The following is a 13,228-nucleotide window of genomic DNA, read 5'->3' on the forward strand; positions in this document are numbered from 1 at the left end:
ATCAGTATTACCCTCTGGTATTATCTCTATCAGCTACTGTAAGGATCAGTATTATCTCTAGTACCTACAGTAAAGATCAGTATTACCCTCTGGTATTATCTCTAGTAGCTACAGTAAGGATCAGTATTACCCTCTGGTATTATCTCTAGTAGCTACAGTAAGGATCAGTATTACCCTCTGGTGTTATCTCTAGTAGCTACAGTAAGGATCAGTATTACCCTCTGGTGTTATCTCTAGTAGCTACAGTAAGGATCAGTATTACCCTCTGGTGTTATCTCTAGTAGCTACAGTAAGGACCAGTATTACCCTCTGGTATTATCTCTAGTTGCTACAGTAAGGATCAGTATTACCCTCTGGTATTATCTCTAGTAGCTACAGTAAGGATCAGTATTACCCTCTGGTATTATCTCTAGTAGCTACAGTAAGGATCAGTATTACCCTCTGGTATTATCTCTAGTAGCTACAGTAAGGATCAGTATTATCTCTAGTAGCTACAGTAAGGATCAGTATTATCTCTAGTAGCTACAGTAAGGATCAGTATTACCCTCTGGTATTATCTCTAGTAGCTACAGTAAGGATCAGTATTACCCTCTGGTATTATCTCTAGTAGCTACTGTAAGGATCAGTATTATCTCTAGTAGCTACAGTAAGGATCAGTATTACCCTCTGGTATTATCTCTATCAGCTACTGTAAGGATCAGTATTATCTCTAGTAGCTACAGTAAAGATCAGTATTACCCTCTGGTGTTATCTCTAGTAGCTACAGTACGGATCAGTATTACCCTCTGGTGTTATCTCTAGTAGCTACAGTAAAGATCAGTATTACCCTCTGGTGTTATCTCTAGTAGCTACAGTAAGGATCAGTATTACCCTCTGGTGTTATCTCTAGTAGCTACAGTAAGGATCAGTATTACCCTCTGGTGTTATCTCTAGTAGCTACAGTAAGGACCAGTATTACCCTCTGGTATTATCTCTAGTTGCTACAGTAAGGATCAGTATTACCCTCTGGTATTATCTCTAGTAGCTACAGTAAGGATCAGTATTAGCCTCTGGTATTATCTCTAGTAGCTACAGTAAGGATCAGTATTACCCTCTGGTATTATCTCTAGTAGCTACAGTAAGGATCAGTATTACCCTCTGGTATTATCTCTAGTAGCTACAGTAAGGATCAGTATTACCCTCTGGTGTTATCTCTAGTAGCTACAGTAAGGATCAGTATTACCCTCTGGTATTATCTCTAGTAGCTACAGTAACGATCAGTATTATCTCTAGTAGCTACAGTAAGGATCAGTATTATCTCTAGTAGCTACAGTAAGGATCAGTATTACCCTCTGGTATTATCTCTAGTAGCTACAGTAAGGATCAGTATTACCCTCTGGTATTATCTCTAGTAGCTACTGTAAGGATCAGTATTATCTCTAGTAGCTACAGTAAGGATCAGTATTACCCTCTGGTGTTATCTCTAGTAGCTACAGTAAGGATCAGTATTACCCTCTGGTATTATCTCTAGTAGCTACAGTAAGGATCAGTATTATCTCTAGTAGCTACAGTAAGGATCAGTATTATCTCTAGTAGCTACAGTAAGGATCAGTATTACCCTCTGGTATTATCTCTAGTAGCTACAGTAAGGATCAGTATTACCCTCTGGTATTATCTCTAGTAGCTACTGTAAGGATCAGTATTATCTCTAGTAGCTACAGTAAGGATCAGTATTACCCTCTGGTATTATCTCTATCAGCTACTGTAAGGATCAGTATTATCTCTAGTAGCTACAGTAAAGATCAGTATTACCCTCTGGTATTATCTCAAGTAGCTACAGTAAGGATCAGTATTACCCTCTGGTATTATCTCTAGTAGCTACAGTAAGGATCAGTATTACCCTCTGGTGTTATCTCTAGTAGCTACAGTACGGATCAGTATTACCCTCTGGTGTTATCTCTAGTAGCTACAGTAAGGATCAGTATTACCCTCTGGTGTTATCTCTAGTAGCTACAGTAAGGATCAGTATTACCCTCTGGTATTATCTCTAGTAGCTACAGTAAGGATCAGTATTACCCTCTGGTATTATCTCTAGTAGCTACTGTAAGGATCAGTATTATCTCTAGTAGCTACAGTAAGGATCAGTATTACCCTCTGGTATTATCTCTATCAGCTACTGTAAGGATCAGTATTATCTCTAGTACCTACAGTAAAGATCAGTATTACCCTCTGGTATTATCTCTAGTAGCTACAGTAAGGATCAGTATTACCCTCTGGTATTATCTCTAGTAGCTACAGTAAGGATCAGTATTACCCTCTGGTGTTATCTCTAGTAGCTACAGTAAGGATCAGTATTACCCTCTGGTGTTATCTCTAGTAGCTACAGTAAGGATCAGTATTACCCTCTGGTGTTATCTCTAGTAGCTACAGTAAGGACCAGTATTACCCTCTGGTATTATCTCTAGTTGCTACAGTAAGGATCAGTATTACCCTCTGGTATTATCTCTAGTAGCTACAGTAAGGATCAGTATTACCCTCTGGTATTATCTCTAGTAGCTACAGTAAGGATCAGTATTACCCTCTGGTATTATCTCTAGTAGCTACAGTAAGGATCAGTATTATCTCTAGTAGCTACAGTAAGGATCAGTATTATCTCTAGTAGCTACAGTAAGGATCAGTATTACCCTCTGGTATTATCTCTAGTAGCTACAGTAAGGATCAGTATTACCCTCTGGTATTATCTCTAGTAGCTACTGTAAGGATCAGTATTATCTCTAGTAGCTACAGTAAGGATCAGTATTACCCTCTGGTATTATCTCTATCAGCTACTGTAAGGATCAGTATTATCTCTAGTAGCTACAGTAAAGATCAGTATTACCCTCTGGTATTATCTCAAGTAGCTACAGTAAGGATCAGTATTACCCTCTGGTATTATCTCTAGTAGCTACAGTAAGGATCAGTATTACCCTCTGGTGTTATCTCTAGTAGCTACAGTACGGATCAGTATTACCCTCTGGTGTTATCTTTAGTAGCTACAGTAAAGATCAGTATTACCCTCTGGTGTTATCTCTAGTAGCTACAGTAAGGATCAGTATTACCCTCTGGTATTATCTCTAGTAGCTACAGTAAGGATCAGTATTACCCTCTGGTATTATCTCTAGTAGCTGCTGTAAGGATCAGTATTATCTCTAGTAGCTACAGTAAGGATCAGTATTACCCTCTGGTATTATCTCTATCAGCTACTGTAAGGATCAGTATTATCTCTAGTACCTACAGTAAAGATCAGTATTACCCTCTGGTATTATCTCTAGTAGCTACAGTAAGGATCAGTATTACCCTCTGGTATTATCTCTAGTAGCTACAGTAAGGATCAGTATTACCCTCTGGTGTTATCTCTAGTAGCTACAGTAAGGATCAGTATTACCCTCTGGTGTTATCTCTAGTAGCTACAGTAAGGATCAGTATTACCCTCTGGTGTTATCTCTAGTAGCTACAGTAAGGACCAGTATTACCCTCTGGTATTATCTCTAGTTGCTACAGTAAGGATCAGTATTACCCTCTGGTATTATCTCTAGTAGCTACAGTAAGGATCAGTATTACCCTCTGGTATTATCTCTAGTAGCTACAGTAAGGATCAGTATTACCCTCTGGTATTATCTCTAGTAGCTACAGTAAGGATCAGTATTATCTCTAGTAGCTACAGTAAGGATCAGTATTATCTCTAGTAGCTACAGTAAGGATCAGTATTACCCTCTGGTATTATCTCTAGTAGCTACAGTAAGGATCAGTATTACCCTCTGGTATTATCTCTAGTAGCTACTGTAAGGATCAGTATTATCTCTAGTAGCTACAGTAAGGATCAGTATTACCCTCTGGTATTATCTCTATCAGCTACTGTAAGGATCAGTATTATCTCTAGTAGCTACAGTAAAGATCAGTATTACCCTCTGGTATTATCTCAAGTAGCTACAGTATGGATCAGTATTACCCTCTGGTATTATCTCTAGTAGCTACAGTAAGGATCAGTATTACCCTCTGGTGTTATCTCTAGTAGCTACAGTAAGGATCAGTATTACCCTCTGGTGTTATCTCTAGTAGCTACAGTAAGGATCAGTATTACCCTCTGGTGTTATCTCTAGTAGCTACAGTAAGGACCAGTATTACCCTCTGGTATTATCTCTAGTTGCTACAGTAAGGATCAGTATTACCCTCTGGTATTATCTCTAGTAGCTACAGTAAGGATCAGTATTACCCTCTGGTATTATCTCTAGTAGCTACAGTAAGGATCAGTATTACCCTCTGGTATTATCTCTAGTAGCTACACTAAGGATCAGTATTACCCTCTGGTGTTATCTCTAGTAGCTACAGTAAGGATCAGTATTACCCTCTGGTGTTATCTCTAGTAGCTACAGTAAGGATCAGTATTAGCCTCTGGTATTATCTCTAGTAGCTACAGTAAGGATCAGTATTACCCTCTGGTATTATCTCTAGTAGCTACAGTAAGGATCAGTATTATCTCTAGTAGCTACAGTAAGGATCAGTATTACCCTCTGGTATTATCTCTAGTAGCTACAGTAAGGATCAGTATTACCCTCTGGTATTATCTCTAGTAGCTACTGTAAGGATCAGTATTATCTCTAGTAGCTACAGTAAGGATCAGTATTACCCTCTGGTGTTATCTCTAGTAGCTACAGTAAGGATCAGTATTACCCTCTGGTATTATCTCTAGTAGCTACAGTAAGGATCAGTATTATCTCTAGTAGCTACAGTAAGGATCAGTATTATCTCTAGTAGCTACAGTAAGGATCAGTATTACCCTCTGGTATTATCTCTAGTAGCTACAGTAAGGATCAGTATTACCCTCTGGTATTATCTCTAGTAGCTACAGTAAGGATCAGTATTACACTCTGGTATTATCTCTAGTAGCTACAGTAAGGATCAGTATTACCCTCTGGTATTATCTCTAGTAGCTACAGTAAGGATCAGTATTACCCTCTGGTATTATCTCTAGTAGCTACAGTAAGGATCAGTATTACCCTCTGGTATTATCTCTAGTAGCTACAGTAAGGATCAGTATTACCCTCTGGTATTATCTCTAGTAGCTACTGTAAGGATCAGTATTATCTCTAGTAGCTACAGTAAGGATCAGTATTACCCTCTGGTATTGTATCTATCAGCTACTGTAAGGATCAGTATTATCTCTAGTACCTACAGTAAAGATCAGTATTACCCTCTGGTATTATCTCTAGTAGCTACAGTAAGGATCAGTATTACCCTCTGGTATTATCTCTAGTAGCTACAGTAAGGATCAGTATTACCCTCTGGTGTTATCTCTAGTAGCTACAGTAAGGATCAGTATTACCCTCTGGTGTTATCTCTAGTAGCTACAGTAAGGATCAGTATTACCCTCTGGTGTTATCTCTACTAGCTACAGTAAGGACCAGTATTACCCTCTGGTATTATCTCTAGTTGCTACAGTAAGGATCAGTATTACCCTCTGGTATTATCTCTAGTAGCTACAGTAAGGATCAGTATTACCCTCTGGTATTATCTCTAGTAGCTACAGTAAGGATCAGTATTACCCTCTGGTATTATCTCTAGTAGCTACACTAAGGATCAGTATTACCCTCTGGTATTATCTCTAGTAGCTACAGTAAGGATCAGTATTATCTCTAGTAGCTACAGTAAGGATCAGTTTTACCCTCTGGTATTATCTCTAGTAGCTACAGTAAGGATCAGTATTACCCTCTGGTATTATCTCTAGTAGCTACTGTAAGGATCAGTATTATCTCTAGTAGCTACAGTAAGGATCAGTATTACCCTCTGGTGTTATCTCTAGTAGCTACAGTAAGGATCAGTATTACCCTCTGGTATTATCTCTAGTAGCTACAGTAAGGATCAGTATTATCTCTAGTAGCTACAGTAAGGATCAGTATTATCTCTAGTAGCTTCAGTAAGGATCAGTATTACCCTCTGGTATTATCTCTAGTAGCTACAGTAAGGATCAGTATTACCCTCTGGTATTATCTCTAGTAGCTACAGTAAGGATCAGTATTACACTCTGGTATTATCTCTAGTAGCTACAGTAAGGATCAGTATTACCCTCTGGTATTATCTCTAGTAGCTACAGTAAGGATCAGTATTACCCTCTGGTATTATCTCTAGTAGCTACAGTAAGGATCAGTATTACCCTCTGGTATTATCTCTACTTGCTACAGTAAGGATCAGTATTACATTCTGGTATTATCTCTAGTAGCTACAGTAAGGATCAGTATTACCCTCCAGTATTATCTCTAGTAGCTACAGTAAGGATCAGTATTATCTCTAGTAGCTACAGTAAGGATCAGTATTATCTCTAGTAGCTACAGTAAGGATCAGTATTACCCTCTGGTATTATCTCTAGTAGCTACAGTAAGGATCAGTATTATCTCTATTAGCTACAGTAAGGATCAGTATTACCCTCTGGTATTATCTCTAGTAGCTACGTTAAGGATCAGTATTACCCTCCGGTATTATCTCTAGTAGCTACAGTAAGGATCAGTATTATCTCTAGTAGCTACAGTAAGGATCAGTATTATCTCTAGTAGCTACAGTAAGGATCAGTATTACCCCCTGGAATTAGCTCTAGTAGCTACAGTAAGGTTCAGTATTATCTCTAGTAGCTACAGTAAGGATCAGTATTACCCTCTGGTATTATCTCTAGTAGCTACAGTAAGGATCAGTATTACCCTCTGGTATTATCTCTAGTAGCTACAGTAAGGATCAGTATTACCCTCTGGTATTATCTCTAGTAGCTACTGTAAGGATCAGTATTATCTCTAGTAGCTACAGTAAGGATCAGTATTACCCTCTGGTATTATCTCTATCAGCTACTGTAAGGATCAGTATTATCTCTAGTAGCTACAGTAAAGATCAGTATTACCCTCTGGTATTATCTCAAGTAGCTACAGTAAGGATCAGTATTACCCTCTGGTATTATCTCTAGTAGCTACAGTAAGGATCAGTATTACCCTCTGGTGTTATCTCTAGTAGCTACAGTACGGATCAGTATTACCCTCTGGTGTTATCTCTAGTAGCTACAGTAAGGATCAGTATTACCCTCTGGTGTTATCTCTAGTAGCTACAGTAAGGATCAGTATTACCCTCTGGTATTATCTCTAGTAGCTACAGTAAGGATCAGTATTACCCTCTGGTATTATCTCTAGTAGCTACTGTAAGGATCAGTATTATCTCTAGTAGCTACAGTAAGGATCAGTATTACCCTCTGGTATTATCTCTATCAGCTACTGTAAGGATCAGTATTATCTCTAGTACCTACAGTAAAGATCAGTATTACCCTCTGGTATTATCTCTAGTAGCTACAGTAAGGATCAGTATTACCCTCTGGTATTATCTCTAGTAGCTACAGTAAGGATCAGTATTACCCTCTGGTGTTATCTCTAGTAGCTACAGTAAGGATCAGTATTACCCTCTGGTGTTATCTCTAGTAGCTACAGTAAGGATCAGTATTACCCTCTGGTGTTATCTCTAGTAGCTACAGTAAGGACCAGTATTACCCTCTGGTATTATCTCTAGTTGCTACAGTAAGGATCAGTATTACCCTCTGGTATTATCTCTAGTAGCTACAGTAAGGATCAGTATTACCCTCTGGTATTATCTCTAGTAGCTACAGTAAGGATCAGTATTACCCTCTGGTATTATCTCTAGTAGCTACAGTAAGGATCAGTATTATCTCTAGTAGCTACAGTAAGGATCAGTATTATCTCTAGTAGCTACAGTAAGGATCAGTATTACCCTCTGGTATTATCTCTAGTAGCTACAGTAAGGATCAGTATTACCCTCTGGTATTATCTCTAGTAGCTACTGTAAGGATCAGTATTATCTCTAGTAGCTACAGTAAGGATCAGTATTACCCTCTGGTGTTATCTCTAGTAGCTACAGTAAGGATCAGTATTACCCTCTGGTATTATCTCTAGTAGCTACAGTAAGGATCAGTATTATCTCTAGTAGCTACAGTAAGGATCAGTATTATCTCTAGTAGCTACAGTAAGGATCAGTATTACCCTCTGGTATTATCTCTAGTAGCTACAGTAAGGATCAGTATTACCCTCTGGTATTATCTCTAGTAGCTACAGTAAGGATCAGTATTACACTCTGGTATTATCTCTAGTAGCTACAGTAAGGATCAGTATTACCCTCTGGTATTATCTCTAGTAGCTACAGTAAGGATCAGTATTACCCTCTGGTATTATCTCTAGTAGCTACAGTAAGGATCAGTATTACCCTCTGGTATTATCTCTAGTAGCTACAGTAAGGATCAGTATTACCCTCTGGTATTATCTCTAGTAGCTACTGTAAGGATCAGTATTATCTCTAGTAGCTACAGTAAGGATCAGTATTACCCTCTGGTATTATATCTATCAGCTACTGTAAGGATCAGTATTATCTCTAGTACCTACAGTAAAGATCAGTATTACCCTCTGGTATTATCTCTAGTAGCTACAGTAAGGATCAGTATTACCCTCTGGTATTATCTCTAGTAGCTACAGTAAGGATCAGTATTACCCTCTGTTATTATCTCTAGTAGCAACAGTAAGGATCAGTATTACCATCTGGTATTATCTCTAGTAGCTACAGTACGGATCAGTATTATCTCTAGTAGCTACAGTAAGGATCAGTATTACCCTCTGGTATTATCTCTAGTAGCTACAGTAAGGATCAGTATTACCCTCTGGTATTATCTCTAATAGCTACAGTAAGGATCAGTATTACCCTCTGGTATTATCTCTAGTAGCTACAGTAAGGATCAGTATTACCCTCTGGTATTATCTCTAGTAGCTACAGTAAGGATCAGTATTACCGTCTGGTGTTATCTCTAGTAGCTACAGTAAGGATCAGTATTACCCTCTGGTATTATCTCTAGTAGCTACAGTAAGGATCAGTATTATCTCTAGTAGCTACAGTAAGGATCAGTATTATCTCTAGTAGCTACAGTAAGGATCAGTATTACCCTCTGGTATTATCTCTAGTAGCTACAGTAAGGATCAGTATTACCCTCTGGTATTATCTCTAGTAGCAACTGTAAGGATCAGTATTATCTCTAGTAGCTACGGTAAGGATCAGTATTACCCTCTGGTATTATCTCTATCAGCTACTGTAAGGATCAGTATTATCTCTAGTAGCTACAGTAAAGATCAGTATTACCCTCTGGTATTATCTCTAGTAGCTACAGTAAGGATCAGTATTACCCTCTGGTATTATCTCTAGTAGCTACAGTAAGGATCAGTATTACCCTCCGGTATTATCTCTAGTAGCTACAGTAAGGATCAGTATTATCTCTAGTAGCTACAGTAAGGATCAGTATTATCTCTAGTAGCTACAGTAAGGATCAGTATTACCCCCTGGAATTAGCTCTAGTAGCTACAGTAAGGTTCAGTATTATCTCTAGTAGCTACAGTAAGGATCAGTATTACACTCTGGTATTATCTCTAGTAGCTACAGTAAGGATCAGTATTACCCTCTGTTATTATCTCTAGTAGCAACAGTAAGGATCAGTATTACCATCTGGTATTATCTCTAGTAGCTACAGTACGGATCAGTATTATCTCTAGTAGCTACAGTAAGGATCAGTATTACCCTCTGGTATTATCTCTAGTAGCTACAGTAAGGATCAGTATTACCCTCTGGTATTATCTCTAATAGCTACAGTAAGGATCAGTATTACCCTCTGGTATTATCTCTAGTAGCTACAGTAAGGATCAGTATTACCCTCTAGTATTATCTCTAGTAGCTACAGTAAGGATCAGTATTACCCTCTGGTATTATCTCTACTTGCTACAGTAAGGATCAGTATTACATTCTGGTATTATCTCTAGTAGCTACAGTAAGGATCAGTATTACCCTCCAGTATTATCTCTAGTAGCTACAGTAAGGATCAGTATTATCTCTAGTAGCTACAGTAAGGATCAGTATTATCTCTAGTAGCTACAGTAAGGATCAGTATTACCCTCTGGTATTATCTCTAGTAGCTACAGTAAGGATCAGTATTATCTCTATTAGCTACAGTAAGGATCAGTATTACCCTCTGGTATTATCTCTAGTAGCTACATTAAGGATCAGTATTACCCTCCGGTATTATCTCTAGTAGCTACAGTAAGGATCAGTATTATCTCTAGTAGCTACAGTAAGGATCAGTATTATCTCTAGTAGCTACAGTAAGGATCAGTATTACCCCCTGGAATTAGCTCTAGTAGCTACAGTAAGGTTCAGTATTATCTCTAGTAGCTACAGTAAGGATCAGTATTACCCTCTGGTATTATCTCTAGTAGCTACAGTAAGGATCAGTATTACCCTCTGTTATTATCTCTAGTAGCAACAGTAAGGATCAGTATTACCATCTGGTATTATCTCTAGTAGCTACAGTACGGATCAGTATTATCTCTAGTAGCTACAGTAAGGATCAGTATTACCCTCTGGTATTATCTCTAGTAGCTACAGTAAGGATCAGTATTACCCTCTGGTATTATCTCTAATAGCTACAGTAAGGATCAGTATTACCCTCTGGTATTATCTCTAGTAGCTACAGTAAGGATCAGTATTACCCTCTGGTATTATCTCTAGTAGCTACAGTAAGGATCAGTATTACCCTCTGGTGTTATCTCTAGTAGCTACAGTAAGGATCAGTATTACCCTCTGGTATTATCTCTAGTAGCTACAGTAAGGATCAGTATTATCTCTAGTAGCTACAGTAAGGATCAGTATTATCTCTAGTAGCTACAGTAAGGATCAGTATTACCCTCTGGTATTATCTCTAGTAGCTACAGTAAGGATCAGTATTACCCTCTGGTATTATCTCTAGTAGCTACTGTAAGGATCAGTATTATCTCTAGTAGCTACGGTAAGGATCAGTATTACCCTCTGGTATTATCTCTATCAGCTACTGTAAGGATCAATATTATCTCTGGTAGCTACAGTAAAGATCAGTATTACCCTCTGGTATTATCTCTAGTAGCTACAGTAAGGATCAGTATTACCCTCTGGTATTATCTCTAGTAGCTACAGTAAGGATCAGTATTACCCTCTGGTGTTATCTCTAGTAGCTACAGTAAGGACCAGTATTACCCTCTGGTATTATCTCTAGTTGCTACAGTAAGGATCAGTATTACCCTCTGGTATTATCTCTAGTAGCTACAGTAAGGATCAGTATTACCTTCTGGTATTATCTCTAGTAGCTACAGTAAGGATCAGTATTACCCTCTGGTATTATCTCTAGTAGCTAAAGTAAGGATCAGTATTACCCTCTGGTATTATCTCTAGTAGCTACTGTAAGGATCAGTATTATCTCTAGTAGCTACAGTAAGGATCAGTATTACCCTCTGGTATTATCTCTAGTAGCTACAGTACGGATCAGTATTATCTCTAGTAGCTACAGTAAGGATCAGTATTACCCTCTGGTATTATCTCTAGTAGCTACAGTAAGGATCAGTATTACCCTCTGGTATTATCTCTAATAGCTACAGTAAGGATCAGTATTACCCTCTGGTATTATCTCTAGTAGCTACAGTAAGGATCAGTATTACCCTCTGGTATTATCTCTAGTAGCTACAGTAAGGATCAGTATTACCCTCTGGTGTTATCTCTAGTAGCTACAGTAAGGATCAGTATTACCCTCTGGTATTATCTCTAGTAGCTACAGTAAGGATCAGTATTATCTCTAGTAGCTACAGTAAGGATCAGTATTATCTCTAGTAGCTACAGTAAGGATCAGTATTACCCTCTGGTATTATCTCTAGTAGCTACAGTAAGGATCAGTATTACCCTCTGGTATTATCTCTAGTAGCTACTGTAAGGATCAGTATTATCTCTAGTAGCTACGGTAAGGATCAGTATTACCCTCTGGTATTATCTCTATCAGCTACTGTAAGGATCAATATTATCTCTGGTAGCTACAGTAAAGATCAGTATTACCCTCTGGTATTATCTCTAGTAGCTACAGTAAGGATCAGTATTACCCTCTGGTATTATCTCTAGTAGCTACAGTAAGGATCAGTATTACCCTCTGGTGTTATCTCTAGTAGCTACAGTAAGGACCAGTATTACCCTCTGGTATTATCTCTAGTTGCTACAGTAAGGATCAGTATTACCCTCTGGTATTATCTCTAGTAGCTACAGTAAGGATCAGTATTACCTTCTGGTATTATCTCTAGTAGCTACAGTAAGGATCAGTATTACCCTCTGGTATTATCTCTAGTAGCTACAGTAAGGATCAGTATTACCCTCTGGTATTATCTCTAGTAGCTACTGTAAGGATCAGTATTATCTCTAGTAGCTACAGTAAGGATCAGTATTACCCTCTGGTATTATCTCTAGTAGCTACAGTACGGATCAGTATTATCTCTAGTAGCTACAGTAAGGATCAGTATTACCCTCTGGTATTATCTCTAGTAGCTACAGTAAGGATCAGTATTACCCTCTGGTATTATCTCTAATAGCTACAGTAAGGATCAGTATTACCCTCTGGTATTATCTCTAGTAGCTACAGTAAGGATCAGTATTACCCTCTGGTATTATCTCTAGTAGCTACAGTAAGGATCAGTATTACCCTCTGGTGTTATCTCTAGTAGCTACAGTAAGGATCAGTATTACCCTCTGGTATTATCTCTAGTAGCTACAGTAAGGATCAGTATTATCTCTAGTAGCTACAGTAAGGATCAGTATTATCTCTAGTAGCTACAGTAAGGATCAGTATTACCCTCTGGTATTATCTCTAGTAGCTACAGTAAGGATCAGTATTACCCTCTGGTATTATCTCTAGTAGCTACTGTAAGGATCAGTATTATCTCTAGTAGCTACGGTAAGGATCAGTATTACCCTCTGGTATTATCTCTATCAGCTACTGTAAGGATCAATATTATCTCTGGTAGCTACAGTAAAGATCAGTATTACCCTCTGGTATTATCTCTAGTAGCTACAGTAAGGATCAGTATTACCCTCTGGTATTATCTCTAGTAGCTACAGTAAGGATCAGTATTACCCTCTGGTGTTATCTCTAGTAGCTACAGTAAGGACCAGTATTACCCTCTGGTATTATCTCTAGTTGCTACAGTAAGGATCAGTATTACCCTCTGGTATTATCTCTAGTAGCTACAGTAAGGATCAGTATTACCTTCTGGTATTATCTCTAGTAGCTACAGTAAGGATCAGTATTACCCTCTGGTATTATCTCTAGTAGCTACAGTAAGGATCAGTA

Source organism: Salmo salar, chromosome 11, assembly GCF_965601325.2.
Source record: "Salmo salar chromosome 11, fSalSal1, whole genome shotgun sequence".
NCBI classification, from domain to species: domain Eukaryota; kingdom Metazoa; phylum Chordata; class Actinopteri; order Salmoniformes; family Salmonidae; genus Salmo; species Salmo salar.